The sequence below is a fragment of the Notamacropus eugenii genome, chromosome 2 (genome assembly GCF_028372415.1).
Source record: "Notamacropus eugenii isolate mMacEug1 chromosome 2, mMacEug1.pri_v2, whole genome shotgun sequence".
NCBI classification, from domain to species: domain Eukaryota; kingdom Metazoa; phylum Chordata; class Mammalia; order Diprotodontia; family Macropodidae; genus Notamacropus; species Notamacropus eugenii.
The window spans coordinates 92,718,152-92,739,285 of NC_092873.1; the positions used below are offsets into that span (position 1 = coordinate 92,718,152).

A 21,134-nucleotide genomic window follows, 5' to 3' on the forward strand; every position below is an offset into this window, starting at 1 on the left:
CTTGCCACTAGGAAATAAGAAGTACAGGTAAAGGGGTATAGAAAGCTATCTGGCCCTACAGGACAAAAGAGAAGACGGAGACAAGGGCAGAGAGGGATGATAGAAGAGAGAGCAGATTGGTCATAGGGGCAATTAGAATGCTTGGTGTTTGGGGGGGGAGGGGATAAAAGGGGAGAAAATTTGTAACCCAAAATTTTGTGAAAATGAATGTTAAAAGTTAAATAAATAAATTTAATTAAAAAAAATTTAAAAAAAGAAAAAAGAAAAAAGAAAATCCCAAACTGGGTCACAGAGTCACACATGACTGAAAAACGACCGAACAACAAAAACTAAAATAAGACCTATAGGATGCAGTGAAATCAGTATTACTTTATTTTAATTTTCTTCTAAATGTCTATGTTTTTCTTTCCAAACTCATATCTACTGTTCCCAAATTTCCAGAAGGTTAGTAACTCCAATCTCCAAGGGATAAATGGGCTAGGTTTTTTTGTTTGCTTTTATAAATAAATTCCTATAGAGAAATCTTTTTTTGGAAGCTATAGACCATATACTTTCCCCCACCCTGCCAACTGTTTTTTTTAATACTACTGGTTCACTGAAGTACCATGTGGAAGATGCAAGGCTTCCTCATTTGTAAACTGAGAATACTAATAGCAATAGAAAGAAAGCAATGTTATTTGATCTTTACCAATTCATCAGTCTTACAAGTTGGCTTTTCTTTTGTACTCCTTTATAAGTCTTCTATTTAGTAACCTGGTAGCCAGACAATGTTAGAGTTAATATAAAGTTGCTAGAGGATTGTTATTTACTGTTCTTGGGGAAAAGTTTGCTTTCCAGCTCTCAAGCAATTTTGCAGACTATGGTGTTTTATGCTGCTCTTTCATTTATTTCTAGGTGTTAGGAGGAGAAAAAAGTGGTGGAGGAAATAAAGTAATACCTGGGCATTGAGAATTAGACCAATTTTTGACACTGTGCCAGGAGGCTGGATAACAAAGCTTTGATTGTACTTGCCCTGTCAATCTTATGGCACCATAGTGAAGGAGAAAAGCAAAGTAATTATTTGATAAAAGAACTTTAAAAAAGTAAAGTGCAATCTAAGTCACAATAATACAGTTAACATTACTATTAAGGACAAATTCTTATAGCAGTTATGGCTATTTCTCTAGTAAATTCTCTAGTTCATTCTCTAATAAATCACTATTTACAAAATATTTTTATTGATATCACTTGCTTTTACATAATTTTCATTTCCAAATGTATTCCTCCCCTTCCTTGCCCAATGAACCATACTTTATAACAAAGAATAAAATAGAGGGGAAAAACGTTGAGTAAAACCATGTCTAATATATTTTCTCAACTCTTCTCTGAGGTCATGCTTGGCCATTATAATTATATAACATTAAGCTGTATGTCTTTTTAAAAATTTTATTTTCATGTATATTTCCATGTAATCACTGTATATGTTTTCTTGGTTCTGCTTACTTTACTTTGCATTATTATATAAAGTTTTTCCTATGCTCTGAACTCTTCATAATCATTATTTTTTGTAATACAATAATTTTCTACTATATTCATGTATTGCAATTTGTTTAGCTATTCCCTAGCTGATGGGCATCTACAGACAGTTCTTGTTTTACAGAAGTGTAGCTGACTTCTACCTACAGCTATTTTTTATGTAATGCAAATTTGCCATACACATAAGGATGGGAGGGAGAGAGGAAGAGGGCCACGTGCACATGGAGGGAAGAAGCTGACACATGGTTCAAGGACTCCTGGGAGCTATAGACAGAAAAGCGAGAGTAGGAAAAGGGATGCATAGGACTGGGCCAGCTTGGGGACAGACTGGAACTGAAAGGAAGAAAACTCAGCAGGACAGACACATGGAGGTTGGATATGGTCACAGGCAGGAAAGGAGAGAAGACACACAAGCTCTGGGAACAGATATGATGGTACCCAAATATGGATGGACAGAACATAGGAGGCACAATGAGACAAATACATAGGCATGGGAAGTTGCAAGTCACGCCCTTGTCCATCTCTCTGAGCTCCTGTTCTCCTGCTTTCACTTAGAGGACTGTTTTTTTAGGGGGCAAGCTTCCTGACAGAGTACAGTACCATACAGTAAAGTTAACAAGTGTTTTTTCGAAAGCATATGTAAAGTCAAATTTGTGTAATGGGAGAAATGTCTGTACTTTGTCTACAATTCTTTGCTACCACAAAAAATGTTGCTGCAAATATTTTGGCATATGTGATACTTTTTCTTTCTGTCTTTGACTTCTTTGGGGTATAGGTATGGCAGGATCTATTGGTCAAAGCTAGGAATGTTTAGTCACTTTGTTTTTTAACCAGAATTTAAAATTTCTTTCCAGAATGGTGGTACTCATTCACAGCCCCACCATGTTGTTGCGATTGAAACTGAGGAAACAAAGATTTGCATTTCAGAGCAAATCAATTTATTAGCAAGGCTAGCAGTACCCATTTAGTACTGTCCAAGATCTTCTCAGAGGTAGAAGGATACTATTTGGCAGTTAGTATTTTCTGGTACTCAATAATGAGGAACCAATCAACTTACACAATTTTGAGTAACATGCGCATTCTCTCTTTATGATTGGCCAAAGTTTTATAAATCTTGTGGTTATTTCAAGAATATCCTGGTACATTCTGTGGTTATTATAAAAACATACCACAAGATGTACGGAACATCTTGTGGTCAGCACCTACTACCCCAATTTCCCAGAATTATATCAACATCTCAATTTCCCCATAATCATATGATTTACAGCAAAGCAAGGGCCAACTCATAAAACGGAAGATAGTCACAAAATGGAAAAACCAAACAAAATGGAGTTAGTGTTAGATTCCACAGTGTATCAGTATGCTTTTCTTTACATAATCTTCCAACATTGATTATTTATATCCTTTGTCAGCTTTGTTAACTTGCTACATTTTTGAGGCAAACTCCAGAGTTATTTTGATTTACATTTCTCTTATCATTACTGGCTTGGAGCCATCTGTGTTATGTTCATAGTTTCTATTTTATTTTTGGAAATTCTTTCGAGAACTGTTTTTTTTTGTCTTATGATGACTTATTTATTGGGGAATGGCTCTTGATCTGGTATTTCTATTGCTTCTTTATCCATCTTGGATTAAGAACCTTATCACATATATTTGAAGCAAAGAGTTTTTCCAGTCAATAGTTTTCCTTCTATTCCTAGTTGTACCAATTTTGTTAGCACAAAAGCTTTTCAATTTCATGTAATCAAGATTACCTATTTTGTGATTGCCCCTATTCCTTGTTTGGTTATTAGTTTAACCATAACTATGAAAGATATTTGATCTCATTTTCTTCTAATTTTTAAAAAAGATGTGACCTTTTTATATTCAGGTCATATCCATTTTGAGGTAGTTGAATTCCATAGTAGAAGGTATGTATCTAAACCTAATTTTAGTCACTTGCTTTCCAGTTTTTCTAATAGTTTGCATCAGATAGGGCATTCTTACCCAAGTAATTTCTACTTTCATGTCCCGTGAACACTGGGTTATTGAGTTTGGTTGTTTCTGACTCTTCAATTCTTCCTTGTTTAGTGTGTATTACAGATCTCTTTTTTAAAAAATATTTAACTCTTCTATTTTTCTATTTTTTAAACTAGGTAGTGCAGAAGATAAAATGTTGGATTTGGAGTCAACAAAGGCAAATCCTGCCTCAGACATGTACTGGCTTTGAGACTCTGAGGAAGTCACTTGAATCTCCCTCGGCCTCAGTCTTCTCTTTATTAAAAGGGCTTAGTAATAACACTTGCCTCACAGGGTTGTTGTAAGGATCACACAAAATAACGTGTAAAGCATTTTGTAAAGTGTTTCATAAACACTATCATTATTATTATTGATTTATGCCAAATAACTTAAATAATTATTGCTTTGATATAATTTCAGTTCAGGAAGTGCTATTTCACTTTTATTACTACTTGCTTTCACTATTTTCCTTATGATTCTAGACCATATCTTTCTCCAGATGAATTTTGCTATTGTTATACTTAGCTCTATAAAGTGCCTCCCTGGTAGTTTGATTGGTATAGCACTAAATCTTTAATTTAATTTAGGCAACATCATTCATTCATATATATGTGTATATATGTGTGTGTGTGTTTGTATACGTGTGGGCCAGCCATAATCAAAGAATGTCATGTTTTAAGAATGTTTTGTCACTGTACTCATGTGAAGCTTGAAATGCATTTCAGTAGACGAGGTCCCGGACATCGCACGTGTTGTGTCAATGTTTACCGGGATCCACCTTGTCGTTATTTTCTCTGGGTTTGTTGCTGTTGTGCAGCAAAGCTTCTGATTTTGTTTTTGAAACTATTGTTAAGACAGTTTCTTCTTATCTGATTGGTTTCTTTGATTATTTTCCGAGGTTTTCTAAGTAAATCATCATATTGTCAGCAATTACAGATGATTTTTTTCCTCCTTTGTCAATATTTATGCCTTTAATTTATTTCTTATCTTACTGATATTGGCTTTAGTAGAACTAGTCTTGAATAAAAATGGGGAGAGGGAATATCTTTGATTTATTCCTGAATTTACTGGAAAAGCCTTTGGTGTTTCTCTGTTGCAAATAATGTTAGTTTTTTATTTTAGACATGTACTTTTATCATATTAAAAATGGCTCTTCCATACCTATTGCTACATAGGGATTTTTAACTTTTATTTTATTTTAGCATAAATGAATGTGCTTTTTTCAGTGCTTTTCTGATCTTTTGATATTACAAATATGTCTTTGGATATTTTAAAATAATGGTCAAATGTTCATTGTTTTTCCGATGCTTAGCCATTTCTTGCATAAATTTAATTTGGTCATTGTGAATTTTTTTTTTTGCATGCCTTATTGAAGTCTTAGGATTTTCTTGAAAATTTGAGACAGGTTTATGTTAGTCTTTATTAACTTTCTTACCCTTTATTAGTAGGGCCTGAACCTACCAATAGAGTTGGTTTATAGCTGCCTCACTTTCTAAGCCAAAGACCTCTAGCAGAACAGCTCCTTGGTTATAGATTTTGGGTAGTAAGGAACAAAGTAAAGAAATAATAAAATTGCTGGTAAGTGTGGGGATACTATGGGGTTGAGGGTAACATGATTGGTTATGTAGCTGAGGCATGGGAAACAATATGATTGGTTGTCAGTTGGGAATGAGGGGCTAGCAATGTTCATTGTTTGAGTTCATCTGCAGGGTCAGAGAAGGTGGACCAGAAATCCTGTAAGAATAGCTTGGTAGTGTATAGATACTAGAACAGAATCCCTGATGTTTACTTGTATCACCCAAAGATTTCCTTGAGGTAAGAATAGAATAGTGATTAAAAGAACTGGATTTCTAAACTTAACAGGACAGCTAAACTTTTCACTAAGTTTAGAGACAAGGAATCATGACTTAGGCAGTTACAGGACAAAATAAGTTAACTTAAATGATCAACTTTTAAAAAATGATACAGAATCAATTTAATCTTTTCAGTACTCCCTCTCCCCCTATTTTTCCTTATTTAGTATTTTATTTTTTCCCAATTACATGTAAAAACAATTTTAACATTCCTTTTTTCCCCAAATTTTGAATTCCAAATTTTCTCCCCCTTTCTCCTCCCCCCCCCATTGAGAAGGCAAGCAATTTGACATAGGTTATACATAAAATGCTCTAAATGCACAACACTTTTCCATGTAAGTCATTCTGTGAAAGAAAACACAGACCAAAAAACAAACAAACAATAAAAATAAGAGAAAATAAAGAAAAAAGTATCTTCGATCTACCTTCGGGCTCTACCAGTTCTTTCCTTGGAGATGAACAACATCTTTCATCACAAGTTCTACAGAATTGTTTATTCATAGTAGATTATGATACAATGTTGCTGTTACTGTCTATAATGTTCCCTTGGTTCTGCTCATTTCACTTTGCCTCAGTTCAGGTTAAGTCCATGTTTTTCTGAGACCATCTCGCTCATCATTTCTTTTTCTTTCTTTTTTAAGAAAATTTGTTTTCCCCTGGAGCTCATGCTTCTTAAAGGAGAACAGTGTCAGGCAAGGTCAATAAGGCAGGCTAAATGAAACGGTGACAGGCTTTGAATCCAATGCTAAGAATGTTGAGTAGGGGAATGATACGATTTGTATTTTAGGAAGATTATGTTTTTGTGTCATTGTTGCTGTTGCTATTGTTGTTCTTTTCTTTCCCCATTTTATTTAGTTTTCAACATTTACTTTCACAAGATTTTGAGTTCCAAATTTTCTCCCCATCTCTCCCCTCCCCCAACCCCATGACAGCATGCATTCCGATCATCCCCTTTCCCCTAATCTGCTGTCCTTTGTGTCACCCCCCCCCCCCCAGCTTCTCTTATCCCTTTCCCCTTCTATTTTTTCTGTAAGGTTAATTAGATTTCCATACCCCACTGCTGTATATCTTATTTCCCAGCTGCATGTAAAAAACAATTTTTAACCTGTTTCTTAATTTTGAGTTCCAGATTCTCTTCCTTCTTCCTTCCTCACCCATCCTCATTGAGAAGGCAAGCAATGTGATATATGTTATACATGTGCAGTCATGCAAAACACTTCCATAATAGTCATGTTATGAAAGACTTAACTTTTTTCCATCCTATTTCTTTCCATCCTATCCCACCCTTCCTATTCTCTCCTTTGACCCTGTCTCCTCAAAAGTGTTTGCTTCTGATTACCCCCCCTCCTCCAATCTACCCTCCATTCTATTACTCCCCCTTCCCCCTACTTTCCTATAGGGTAATTGCATACCCAATCGAGTGCGTATGTAATTCCCTTTAGGAAGACGAGACTGAAGATGGGAGACTATCCTCAAAGCAAGTAATTTAGGGAACTTTTACAACAGTTCAGGAAAGAAGTAATGAGGGATTAATTTAAGGTTGTAGGAGTGGTAGGGTTGAGGTTGGGGGTGCTCGGGACTCCAAAATACCAACATACCTGGTCCTACCCTAATGAATTCAATCCAAGCCTCTTTTTAGCCAAAGAAAAGTAAAGGTTATTAAAGATTTGCCATATTGGACAAACTCTTAAGGATCCTAAGCATTTGTGATACTTGTATTGATAAGTGGGGCAGACTGAATCTCAGCTGGATTGAATCTGAGACCCACTCATTATTTCTTAAAGCACAACAGTATTCCATCACAATCATATACAATAACTCATTCAGCCATTCCCTAATTGATGGACATCCTCACAATTTCCAATTCTTTGCCACCCAAAGAGCTGCTATAAACATTGTAGGTACTTTCCTTTTAGTTTTCTATCTCTGTGGGAGGTAGTAGTGGTATTGCTTGGAGAATGTGTATGCATATTTTTATGGTGCTTTGGGCATAGTTACAAATTGCTCTCCAGAATGGTTGAATCAGTCTACAACTTCACCAATAGTATATTAATGTTTTCATTTTTCCATCCCCTCCAACATTTGTCATTTTTCTTTTCTATCATATTTGCCAGTCTGACAAGTATGAGGTAGTAGCTCAGAATTGTTTTAATTTGCATTTCTCTCAATGATTGTGATTTAGGGCATTGTTTTCATATGACCATAGATAACTATGATTATTTTGACTGAAGCTGCCTCTTCATATACTTTAACCATTTATCAGTTGAGGAATGGCTCTTATTTTTACAGATTTTGACTCAGTTTTCTATATGCTTAAAAAATGAAGTCTTTATCAGAGAAACTCACTGTAAAAATTTTTTTCACAGTAATGATCACCAACTTTGTATTTCCCTCCATCCTATTTTCTTCCTGTTTATCCTGTTCTCTCGTTACCCTGTCCATTCTCAAAAATGTTTTGCTTCTGACTTTTACCTTCCCCAAACTGCCTTCCCTTCTATCATCTCCTCCATGTCCCTTCTCTTATCCCCTTCTCTTTCTACTTTCCTGTATAGTAAGGTAGATTTCTACATTCAACTGAGTGTGTATATTATTCCCTCCTTGAGCCAATTCCGATAAGAGTAGGGTTCATGTGCTTCCCTCTCCACTTTCCCCATTTCCCCCTCCACCTTAAAATCTCTTTCAGGCCTGTTTATGTCAGATAATTTATCCCATTGTTGTACACAGTAACAGCAACACTGTCCAATGACCGACTTCATTAGACTTAGCTCTTCTGAGCTATATAATGATCTAAGACAACTCTAAAAGACTCATGATGGAAAATGCTATCCACATCCAGAGAAAGAACCATGGAGTTGGAATGCAGATTGAAATATTGTTGTTTGTGTTTTCTTTCTCATAGTTTTCCCCTTTTGTTTTGATTCTTCTTTCACAATATGATCAGTATGGAAATATCTTTAATATGATCATATACATATAGCCTATATCAGATTGCATACTATCTTGGGGAGGGATGTGTGGGAGGAGGTGAGAAAATTTTAGAATGAGAAGTCTTATAAAAGTGAATGTTGAAAATGGAAAATTAAAATTTTTCTTTAAAAAGGGTTGTTATAGATCTTTTGGTATATGTGGATTCTTTTTGTTCTTTCTTTGATCTTTATGGGGCATAAGCCAAGTAAGTTGGTATTATTTATAAATAGTTTAGTCACTTTGAGGACACAGTTTCAAATTGCTTTCTGGAATGACTAGAATGATTTATAGGTCTACCTACTTCCCTGCTACCCTTCCAACCTTCATTTTCCTCTTGTCATCTTTGCCAATCTGACAGATGTGAAATGGAACATTGGAGCAGTTTTCATTTGCATTTCCCTAGTTATAGGTGATTTGCGATGTTTTTTTCCCTATGTTAATAAGCTGGATTTCTTCCTCTGAAAACTGTCTGTAGCCTTTGACTATTTATCTGTTAGGGAATGACTCTTGTTCTTACAAATTTGAATCAGTTCTTTATATATCTCCAATGCTTTTTCCACTATGCCACAAGAATCTTGATTTCATAATTTTGTCTTATGTAAAAGTTCATAAATATGATGATGGTCTGGGGATATCTTCTGGTTGTAAAGATGTAAAGAGGAATGATGGCACTAAAAATAGAAATAAGAAATAAACACCATATCTAATTCATTGGGGATTAACTGGGAGGTGAGGGAAAAGTAAAAGATGACAAAGGTTTCAAAGCTGACTAACTGGGGAATAATAGTGTCACTGATACAGAGAAATGAGGACCAAAAGAATCAAGTTCCATCTTAATGCTGGAGGATGGGAATGGGAAGAGAGATAACATATTTAAATTCATTTAATTTCAGGTGTTAGCAGGATTTGGCTTAGAAACATCAACTAGGAAACTGAGACTTAAAATTCAAAAGACACCAATAATCTAGCTATAGATTTAGCTTCTTCACAGAAGTGACAATTGAAGACACTAGAACAGATTATTCTCTATAATTGAAAATAAAAACCAAATCGTTTACCATTTCACAATAAATTCAAAATGGACTAGTGACCCAAATATTAAATATCTTGCCATAAAAAATTGGAAAAGAATCAAATCAGATCAACTATCTTTCTGAGTTATGGGGAGGATAACTTCTTAGTCAAACAAGGAATAGAGAAAATAGCAAAAGATAAAATAAAAATTTTGAGTATATGAAATTGAAAAGCTTTTGCACAAATTAATGAAGAAGAGATCAATTGGGTAAAAAAATCTTTCTATCAAATAGTAGATATAAGTTTGATATCCAGACTATATAAAGCAACAGAAATACATGATAAAATGCCACTCCAGCAGTAATCAGAAGGTATGAACAGTTATCAAAATCTGAATCACAAATGAATAAATCATACAAAAGCATGTTCCAGGTCACTAATAAGATACAAAGAAATCAAAACAAGTCTGAGGTTTTACCTCACACCCAGCAAATCAGTAAAAATGACAAGAGGCAATAATAGCCAGTGTGGGAAGCATACTAATCTATTGTTGGAAAAGGACACTTGAATTAGTGGGATAGTCAAGAAAACAATTTGGAATTATGCAAACAAAGTGATTAAAATATCCTTACCCTTTAACTCAAGAGATTACTCTGCAAGTAGATTACTACTCATAGTAGGCAATGATAAAAGGAAATAATCTAGATAGACCAACAGTAGCACTTTCTGTGCTAGCAAATGACTGGAAAGCTGCCTACCCACTGGGAACTGGCTAAACAAACTGTGGCATGTGAACGTAATGAAATATTAACTGTGCTATAGGAGTGACAAATCTGATGACTACAGAGGATCAACACAAAGACTGATAGGAACTCATGCAAGTTTGGAAAAATAAGCACAGTCAGAAAATCAACATATAAAATAATAAAAAATAAGTCAAAGGAACAACCACCTCAACAGTTAAAACTAAATGTTGTCCAACTATAAACATCAAGTTTAGCTTCTAAGAAGAGATATGAGAAAACACCTCTCCCTTCCCCTTACGCCTCTGTAAAAGTGGGGATCCTTTTGCATGGAACTTTCATATAACATCAGATTTTTAAAAAATGTTTATTGGTATTGCTGATTTTTTTTCTTCCTCTTTAAAAAAATTCTTTGCTATATCCTTAGGCTTTTTGGGAAAGTTTAGAAGAGACACATAGGGAATTTAAATGATATAAAAACAAAAAGATATAAGCAAAAATCTATTTCTTAAAAAAGAAGAAAGGGTACCAGAGATAATCTTTTAATTGCTAAGGAGGCAAACATGTAGCTATGATATAAGCATCCTCAATCACTCCTTCAAAATGCGGCTAAACACCTATTTTTCAATGATTAAATTAAACAAACATTTACTGTCTATTACATGCAAATTATAGAGGTAGCTGGGGTACTGGTCAGTGTTGAACTTGGAATTAGAAAGATCAGAACCCAAATCCAGTTTCTGACACTTAACAGCTATATGACCTTAGGCAAATTACTTAATTTCTCTCTTCAAACAAGTATGAGAAACTTATCTACTAAATTATCAATAGATCAAAACAGACGTTACAGATCCTTTACAAGGAGAGCATACAACTACACAAAGGGAAGAGACCTTCATATCCTAAAGGATTTTTTTTTTTTACAAGCTGACTGTTGTCTGATTTCAAAGTACTCCAATCAACAGATATTTTATTAAATAGTCTTCATTCAATGACTTGATTGAAAAAAGTCATCATCAAGTGGCCAACCTTGTACAAAGCCTTTCTCAACTTATAGATATTGGTCCTCAGGCAATAAACATGTGAAGACAGTACTCAAAGCTATTCTTGTTTTGTAGGACCTTCTAGGGCTTACACTCTCATAGCACAACCTTTTAAGGTTTAAAAGGTTCATTTCTAAGCCACCATGTAGCATTACAGTAGAAGTCTAAGCACAAATAAATGTGAAATGCGATGTGGTATGGTAGGACAGTGAGGGACTTGGAAGTCAGGAAGACCTGGGGTCAAATACTGCCTAGACATTTACTAGCGGAGTGACCCTGGGACGTCACAACTTCCCTGAGCCTCTTGAGAGGATCAGATCCAATGATCTCTGAAGTCTCTTCCAACTATAAATCCATGATTCTAGGATCCTAAATTGGTGGAAGTTACTTTAAACACCCAGTCTCACTGAAAAAATAACACAGTTTTTAAAGGCAACTATTCTTTCTCTAAGTTTTGCAAGTATTTTCTTCTTTCCAATAATACATTATAAATTAAGTAAGCAAAAAAAAACAACTTGTTTTTCTTTTCCACGATATGAATTAAGAGGAAAAAGCTGAAGACAATTAGTAGTGATGCCCAATATTTGACCAAAGTCAGTTGTTTCAATTAATCTCTGTATAAGTCATTTAATTTTCCCCTACTAAAACAGACAAAATATACATTGTTGCAGTCAAGTCTGCATCTTAAACTAAATAATTATAAATACAAATATTTCAAATGGATTTGACTAGATTTCATGAAATTTTTTTTCATGAAGCAATAATAACAGTTCACACTTATACAATGCTTTTAGGAGTTTTATATACAAGGTGCAAATGTTATTATCTTATGAGGGAAAAAGTGATTCAGTTATCTTAAAACAAAAGATTTGCTGTCTCTAAGTAAAACAATCTATTCTTCCATGTTGACTGGCATGCAAACTGTCATTTTAATCCTTACTGAGTTGTTCACAGAACCAATACCTATTGATGAATTGAAGTATTGAAGAAACATATCCCAAAACTATAGGTTTATTACCATAGTTGTTAATAAAGTAATTTTATAGATCTATTTTTCTTAGTGATGATTCTTCTCCTATCAATATAGGTAGAAAAAATATTTCCTAAGTAGCCATGATTAATAAGATATTATTAATATCTTATAATATATTATTAATAAATAGATTAATAAGGGATGATTGTCCTCCCAATAATTTCACCAAATATACTTCAATTTATTGTGGTATATAAATAAAAGTCAGTTTTTCTGAGATAGGTGCAAAATTAATCTGAAAAATTAAATAGATTGTTTTATCTGGGTTGTAAATAATATCAAGAAGTTAACTTGTATATGAAAAAATATTAAATTTAACTCCTCCTCTAATTAGTTATTTCTATTATGACTGTAATTTTTAAGTTGCACAATTAAATTTATTTACTCTACTTGAGACCATGGGGTGAACTATAACTAAATTATCTAAAATATCTAGCTATAAGATTCCTCTGTTCTCGTGCTTGATCAAAAGTAGGCTGCCATAATTATTAGTTTAGCATTGCCCTAAATGAATGTAGTTTACAAATACCAACCTTTCTGACCAAAGCAGGATAAACAACAACTACCCAGAAAATTCAACCAATAACATACTTATCAATAATCTCTTTTGTCTGCAAGATTCATTACAGAAGGGACTGTTCATGTCTGTACTGCACTTAGTACACACTGTAGGTGCATAACTGTTTATTAGAAATAATCATCTTCAATTCCCAGATAGCAATCTCATTCCCTAGATGACATAACTAGGATTTGAAAGAGAGAAACAAAGAATTTAACTGCCAGTTCTGCCTTGGGTCAATTATATTCCTAGCCAAAAAATTTCCTCAAATTTCAGAGCAAAGTGGCCTAACTACAAATAGCTCAGGGGTGGGGAGAGAGAGTCAGGGAGACAGGTTAGCATATGACAGAAGACTATCATTCTTTTCTTGTTATGGATTTTAGAGTCTTGTTTAGGGACTTGTTTTGGTTTGGGGTTGCTTTGTGTTCTGGGGGCATTTGGGGCTAGGTGACTTGCCCAGAGCCACACAGCTAGTAAGAGGCTTTAATTCTTTAATTTAATTTAAACTCTGGTCCTTCTGATTCCAGGGCAAGTGCTCTATCCACTGTACCAACCAGCTGCCCTGGGAACTTACTTCTTAACTCATACGTGTCTTTCATCAACATTATACTTAAAAATTATTAAAAAAGATAATATTAGATATGGAAGGATCAGCAATCACTAGGGTGTTTCCATACAATAAATTTTTTCTACAGGTAATTTCCTCAAATTTGCTTCAGCAAACTGTCTGTTCACATGACCATAGCACCATATGTTAAGAGGGCCAGAATGGATCTTGAACACCACTAGCTAGCCTAATCCTCTCCTTGTACAGATGAGCAGACTCAGGCCCAGAGAGGTGGGGTGACCTGCCCCAGACCTCACAGTCAGTCAGTGGTACAATGAAACTGGTGCCCAATTCTCTTTCCTCCCAATTCCAGGTCCCTTTGCAGCATATCCTCCTGCCTCCCCAAGCAGAGTTTCAACATTTATCAATGAATTACTGCCATCCTAGTGCATGGGTGATTTTCTGAACTGGAGTCAAAAGCTACATGCCAATGTTGTATATTAAAATATAATGCTGTTTTATTGTATCTTGTTTTGAAAGTTAAACATGGGAATCGTTTTATTGGTTAATATTTAACATACGTAAAAGAACATTCCATCCTCACTCAGCACATACCTGATCATAAAAGAACCTATAATCTTTAGGCCTCCCCCTTCCCAACAGTAACACAACTTCTAAATCTGAGGCAAAAACATTTTCAGCTTTTAAAGTCTGCCTTATAATTTGAAGCTTACAGCTTAACTGGTTTTCTATCTCCACAGATGGATAAATAAAAATAGATACATAATTTTGGAAGTAGAGATTAATCTGAAGATTCCATCCAGTTTTTGACCATTTCCAGGGAAAAGGGAGTGGCCTTTTCTCTGTCTTTCTTATGAATTGCAAACTCCTCTATTTGGCACTAAAAGTCCCTTTACAACCCTGCTTCAAACCACTTTTCCAGGCTCACTCTACACAATTCCTGTCCATCCACTCTACAGTTCAGACCGACTGGCCTCACACATGACATTCTAGCTCCTATCTAAATGCTTTTGCACTAACTGTCCCTTACTCCTAGAATGCACCCTCTCCTCACCTCTTAGAACGCCTTGTGCTTTTTAAAACTCAGCCCAGCTATCATCTCCTACATGGTGCCTTTCCTCATCATCCCAGTTGCCAGTACATTCTCTTCAAACTACCTTGTAATTACTATCTACAAGCCTTACATATACTCTTAAGTATATATTCCAGAGAATGTAAGCAGCTTGAAAGCAGGAACTTGTTTCATTTTTGTCTGTCTCACTGGGCAAAGTACCAGTTACCAGAAAGTGCTTGATATGGCTATGCATTCTTGGCCTCAACATAATCTAAACATTTTTGTGTCCCTTAACAAACTTTCATATGTGTGACTGCTTATTTATAACTCAATATTTCACTCCAAATTACTATTATTTGCTATTTTTCAAGACTACAAGGTATAATCAGAAAATGTTATTATCAGGGTAGTACAAAAATGAACATCTCAAAAGGAGTCAGAACAATTCCTGACTCTTCACTATCTTCTGCCTACTTGCCTTAAAATACTGAATTTAATTTTTATTCCTATTTTTAAAACATTTTCTTCCTCCTTCTATCTCAATTATAGAAAAGTAGACATAAAATCTGCAGTTATGTAAACTCCCCCTTGTGGTCCCATGTACTGATCAAAAGTTTTCAAAAGGTTAGGCATTTTTTGAAAAGAAAAAAATTATGAAAAAAAAAGTTGCACCCTCAATTGCTTTTATTCTAACCAATCACAAATTACAACAAAGGAATAACATTTGAGTTAAAAAAAACCTGAAAGGTAAAAGCCTAAATGTATTATGAAATAAGTCACAATTCAATTTGAGCAAAATCCTTTTATAATCAACTAGAAGAATCAATTTAAATTTTTCTGTGGTGCTGGAATTTTATCAAATCAAACACTGCTTTAAATAAGTAGACTATCCCCTGGGGCTTGACAACAAAAAGACAAGTTGTGATGTTACAAACTATATAGCCTCTATCATTTGGGCAGGTCTGGTCTTACACTTCTGGAAAATTTTTAAAATTGTTCTATTTGTAATTGACATTGACCTTAAATAGCAGAAAGGACTCATTAGCACTTCATGTTCTTATAAATATATAGTTATAATAATTCACAAAATGACCTCACCCTGTAAAAAATTGAATTGTCCTTATGCTTTTATAAATATGATGTGCGGAAAAATAATTTCAGCACAGGACTGATATGTCTTTAGGACATGAAATCAAGATAGAGAATAACCAAATCAACGAACACAAGACTTAAGAATTTTTGTCCTGCTGTGATTTATACTATTCAATTTAGATACACACTAAAAACTTACCACAACATAATAAAGCCAAATATTTGCAATATTACACATGTAAAATTCAGTTATCAATAAGTTAGATTATAAAATTTATGCAATTTATGAATATTACAAACTTAAAGGATTAAAATATTTCCTGGATAAATGATTTAACAGGTATTGTTATATGTTAAGTAGTTTAGTAAGAAATAATTTAGAAATGAAGAAATTTATGTTGAAGGGACATATAGTAAGCATTCAACATATATGGTGCAATTAAACTACCTGGGTGGGCCTCAGTTTCCCCATCAGCAAAATTAGGAGATTAGATATTAGTCATTTAGGCCAGTATGGTCCCTTCAAACTCTAAAACTATAATTATATTATATTATTCTAATTCACCAACAAGGTTCCTGGAGAAGCAAAGATAAATAAGAAAGGTATAATTCTGGCTATTAAGAAGTTATCTAACAGACAATATCATTTGATTTTTATCCTTTACTTAGCATCTCCCATAGAAGTTCTTATTTTCTAGCATATATCTCTATCTTTAGAGGCAACATATTGTAATACAATTTGAGAAGTTCTGGGTTCTCAAGCGCCACCTCTGAAATATACTATCTGTATGACCCTTAACCTCTCTGTGCTGCAGACAACTTTCTTAAGACTATCCAATGGAAAGCTATCTGCACTGATTGATGGAATTTCCTTAAGAGTTCTTATGTAGATGAAATGAAAGTTCCAAACCAATAGCAATTCATAACAAAGTAAAGACAAGTTCAAAAGGAATATTGGCTAAGAAATTAATTTATTAAACGTATATAGAGTATGTGATGTTAAAATAATTCAATTTGCACTTAATTTTGAATGTGATATGTGATTAAGAATTGTCTACAATGTGTTAACAAGGTGGAAAAAATCAATAAAATTAAAACTGGATTTTAAAATTTAGATTTTCTTAAAAAATAGGCCTTTAAAATTAAAATAAGCTTAAATTTTTAAAGTTTACATAATGATAGTTTTAATAAGTGGGAGCTTGAAGCATCATAAAATAAAGGTTATATTCTAATTATGCAATGTACTGTGATAATATAGTGATATAAACTCTTTAGAAAAGTTTTACTAATGGAAAACAATGACTCATGTACAATATTAGCGGCCCAATCTGATGGGGTTCCCAGAGGTTCCTTACAGATTATTTAGAAAGATCAAAAAGTAGTCTATGAACGAATGGAAAGGAAACAAAGAATGAATCAGTGCATATATAGCCACATTATTTTGAGTTTCTCATATTGACCTGGCTGAAATAGTGTATTATTTTTTTAATCCCTAATGTATAACTAAGATAGAGGAAAAAATTCAAATAAAGATATTCTCAGACTTTTTTTAATGACTGATTTTTCTAGGTAAAAGAACAGAATCAGAACAGAGAAGCTTAGTGTTTAAATAAGAGAAACTTGGAAAAGAATATTTATTTGTAATAATTGTCCACAAGGATCCTTCAAATACTCTATTAAAACTATCTCATTACTTTATTAAATGGCCACTTTAAGTTCAGGGGGAAAAATTAAATCCTCATTCAAATGTATGATATCTTATAATTTAAACTAAAAAAGATTAAAATTAAAAACTACTTTCAAAAGCATGCTTTCTAGAACTGAAACTTACAGCTGAGCTATAAAGAACATATACTATATCAAACAAGGCATTTTTAAAGAAATATGAATACATCCAGTTCTTCTTGATAAGTAATTTAAACAAAATCCACCCTACTACATATCAAAGATTTTTTAACCTCTTACTATTTCCATGTATAAATTTAATTTTTCATACATACATGCATACATATGATATACTATACTGTTGAACATGAAAAAATAACAGACTGCAGATTGGAAACAGTAACTTGTTTCTCATTGATATACTATCACTTCCTAGATACTTTGTGCTCCACTCCCTTCTGTGCCTTACCACTCTTGAACAACTACACTGGTTTCTTTGTAATAATCCAAATCAAAAGGTTTTTTAAAAAGTCTAAATAATATATTATTTCAAGAACTACTTTTTGAAAGCCAACCAAAAGAATAATTCTTCTTGTAGGTCTTTCCTCAAAGAAGCAAAGAAGGCTATTCAGATTGGGGGGGGGGGGGTACTTCAACGCTAATAATCTGAACAATATGAAAACTCAAAACTGAGAAAGAAATCCAAAGTTCAGCTGAAAAACATGAAACAATTCACCTAGAAGCTAAATACCTTCTATTATGCTACAATCACAAAGTATACACAAAAACTTGTCACAAACACAAAGTAATTTCCCACAGTATTTCCTCCTTAAGTAAATCTTCAAGTAATAACATGATTTAGTTACTACCATTCTCTTAAGAAAGGCTATTTTACAGTCTTAAGGAGACCTCCCAACTAAATGTTTTCTCATCTCTATGCTAAAATGTTCCCTGATCAGATCTACTTGCACAGGGCAGAACCAGAATCTTGACCTACACTTAAGAATACCTTGACTTTTAGTCCTGTGGATGGTTTTCCAAAAATTGTATCATACTACACTTCACCCAGGGTACTAAAAGACTAAATTGTCATTAAATTAAATTACAATTAGGTTATTTGTACAGTTATATTTCAAATTCTCTAACATCAGAACATCTTTAAGTGGTATGTTTGAGGATTAAAACTATCTTTAAACTACTACTTTAATACAGTAGAATCAGAGTAGTCATGACATTTCCTCTATTACAAAGTGAAAACTTCTCTCACATACCATTAAAAATCATGAGTGCAGTATTTTTCAACATCATTTTAGCAGGTAAACAGCACTGTTTTTTCCACCTAACTATAACATGGTGGTGGTAGATTTTACTCCAAGACAGGTGAAATAATAATTAAGAAGGCTACACTGTATACCTCACATTCTATGGAAATTCTAAACCAAAAGAGATCCTTGGGAAGGCTCGGGAGACAAAAGACAGACAAGGAGCAGATGCAGGACTAACAAGTAATAGCCCAAAGCTCTGGCTAACTTCAAGAAAATTAGTTTTGAACACTGACACAGCCCAAAAAATCAACGAAGGTGAGGACATCCAAAGTCGTAGTCGTAAACTAGTACCAACATACTTCTCCTTTCCAGGCTACAGTTCCCAACTTTGTCTCTCGAGGGCAATTAAACAGGAAAAGTGGGGCTTTTCTTTTCCTGCTACGGGAAAATAGAAAAACTCTTACACTCGAACTTCACACACGGTTACCTCTTGGAGTTCCGATCTGATAAGATCCTTCCCCCAGCCTCTGACTGAACAGACAACAGCACTGGACATTGGTCATCCAGATGAGGCAAATTCCTGCAACGGGTGGAAGAGAAGAAAGACACGCTTGGAATCGTGATCCGTCAGGAACCGAAGGAGAGAAAAAACTAAAGGGCAGAAAAAATAAAAGGCCAGAGCAACCTGTCATTTGCTTCTCTTGGGGGAAAAAAATAGGGGTGCAGGGGGAGGGGGAAGAAGCAGTGAGAAGAAAAGGATAAAAGAATCCCCTCCTGGTGTGTTAAATTCTCTCCCCCCCCCCCCCAAAATAACCACCTTTGGGAAGATAAGCCGGGGAGCAAATTTTACGGACAAGGAGGTGCAGGGATGGGGGTCTGCGGAGGACACGCTCCGAAAGCTTCCCAAGCTGCTGGGCAGTCAGGGGTCTCCCGGGAGGGATGGGTCCCTGGCTCCTCCAGCCCTCCAGGGTCACCGAGGCACGAGGCGCAGGGAGGACACGCGCGCGTACACATACATACATATGTATATACATATATACACATATATATACACACTTCTCCATACACACACTCACACGAGGTAGGAAGAGCTCACAGGCGGCGCGCCCAGCTCACCTCACCTCACCGTCCCTACCCCACACTACACAACTCGCTTCTCTCCCCAGGGGTTACCAGGGGAAAGGCGGGATGGGGTGGGAGGGGGAAGGGAATAAGGGGGGGGTGCCCGGACCTGATCCCGATCCCAAGCCTCCGCCGGGCTGCCGCCTCCTCCTCCTCCCTCAGGCCCCATCCCCACGGTCTCGGCCCCCGCCGCGCTACCTGCCGCTGCGCTCGTTCTTTCTGGCTAGCCCGCTCGCCCCCGTACCCAACCGCTAGCCCGCGCGCCGGTGCGCCGCCGCCGTTGACTGGCAGAGCCCAAGAGCCGGCCGGAGTCCCCCAGCCCTCCCACTCCTCCACCCACTCTCCCCGCTCCACACTCACACACACACACATACACACACTCACACACACTGGGCGGCACGGAGCGCTTCCCCGCCCCCGCCGGCCGCAGGACCGGCCTCCGATAGGTCCCCTAAACTGTCGGTCTCCTTCCGAAAGGCGCGCGGGCCACCGCCCCGCCTCTTCCGATTGGCCGCCCGCGCGCGGCCCATGCAAATGAGGTTCCGCCTCCACTCCCTCTCGACTAGTACTCCTTCACTCCCCCTCCCACCCCGAAGTCTCCCCTTGCCCAAGCCCCAGCGGCCCACGTGTCTTCTCTGTACCGGACTCCATCGCCACCCCCACGAGCCTAGGGAGGATTCCAGAGCCCTCGGACGCCCCCGTACCCACCCGGTAATCTTTCTGGGGGGACTCTGCTCCAAACCGCTTACTCTGTCCTACTCCTTTAGGACAGTCCTGCCAACCCCCCCTCGATCTGACCTACGAGAGCTGCCCTGCAGATGGAAGGGGTGGCTTAGGCTTGAAAGGAGTGGCTCCGTCCCTAGCAGACTGCCTGGACATACTAAGCTCGGGAGCCCACCCTGGAAAGTCAAAGATGCCCAGCTGAGGACGGAGAAGTCCTCAGCCTCCTGGACCCAGGCCAGTGGGGGCTTAGTACATATTGGGTTAAGGGAAGTACCTTCTTCTCGAATGACTGTCAGGAACTTTCCTTCCTCATCAGCTCCCTGATATCCATTCAATACAGTTCACATGTATAAAAATGTTTTAGCGGTGGCTACCTGCTTTCCTCGTAACAATCCTGTGAGGGGAGTAGGAGAATGGATTAGTCCTAGCTACATTTGGGGAAATTGAAGCTCAGCGATATTAAGTTGTTTACCCAAACAAAGTCAAACAGCAAATGGCAGCGAAGTTAGTGAATAGCACTCAAGGCCGTTATCTTCGGACCCTGGAAAAGATCAGTGCTTTTTCCTACCACAGCCTGTCAATCAAACAACAAGTATTTATTAAGCAGCTGTCACATGCAAGAGAGAGTACAAGCCTGGAAGGGACTCAAGTAAGAAACCAGGAAGATCTTTGCTCTCCAGGAACTTCCCACTTTGCCTCTCAGTAACTGCCACAAAAACTTTCACATTAGAATTAGGAAAGAATTAGGTTTCTCCGGAGTAGGAAGATAGGAACTGAGGGAGCACAAGATTAAAGTCCATAAAATCACATGAAGTTGTTCAGATGCCCACATCTAAAGATTAAAAGCTTGAAAGAGATCGGGTTAGTCACTAAAAGGAAGTCCTGCTTTACAAAATGGATTGTAAATTTGGGGAGCTGAT

General features: G+C 36.3%; 1 protein-coding gene across 11 annotated transcripts in view; it reads right to left on the minus strand.

The window, feature by feature from the left end:
- FKBP5 (FKBP prolyl isomerase 5) overlaps positions 1-19,947 on the minus strand; it is a 162,996-nt gene extending 143,049 nt beyond the window's left edge. Inside the window, exons 1-2 of one of the 11 annotated variants that reach the window (XM_072641864.1) lie at positions 19,690-19,947; positions 18,857-18,949 (exon numbers count right to left, since the gene is read on the minus strand). The gene's annotated coding sequence lies outside the window, so the exon portion shown is untranslated. Of the gene's footprint in view, positions 1-18,833; positions 19,021-19,445; positions 19,513-19,600 lie in introns of those variants that run through there. The other 10 variants (XM_072641868.1, XM_072641869.1, XM_072641870.1 and 7 more) reach the window with 10 other exon arrangements.
- Between the last annotated feature and the right edge of the window lie 1,187 nt (positions 19,948-21,134).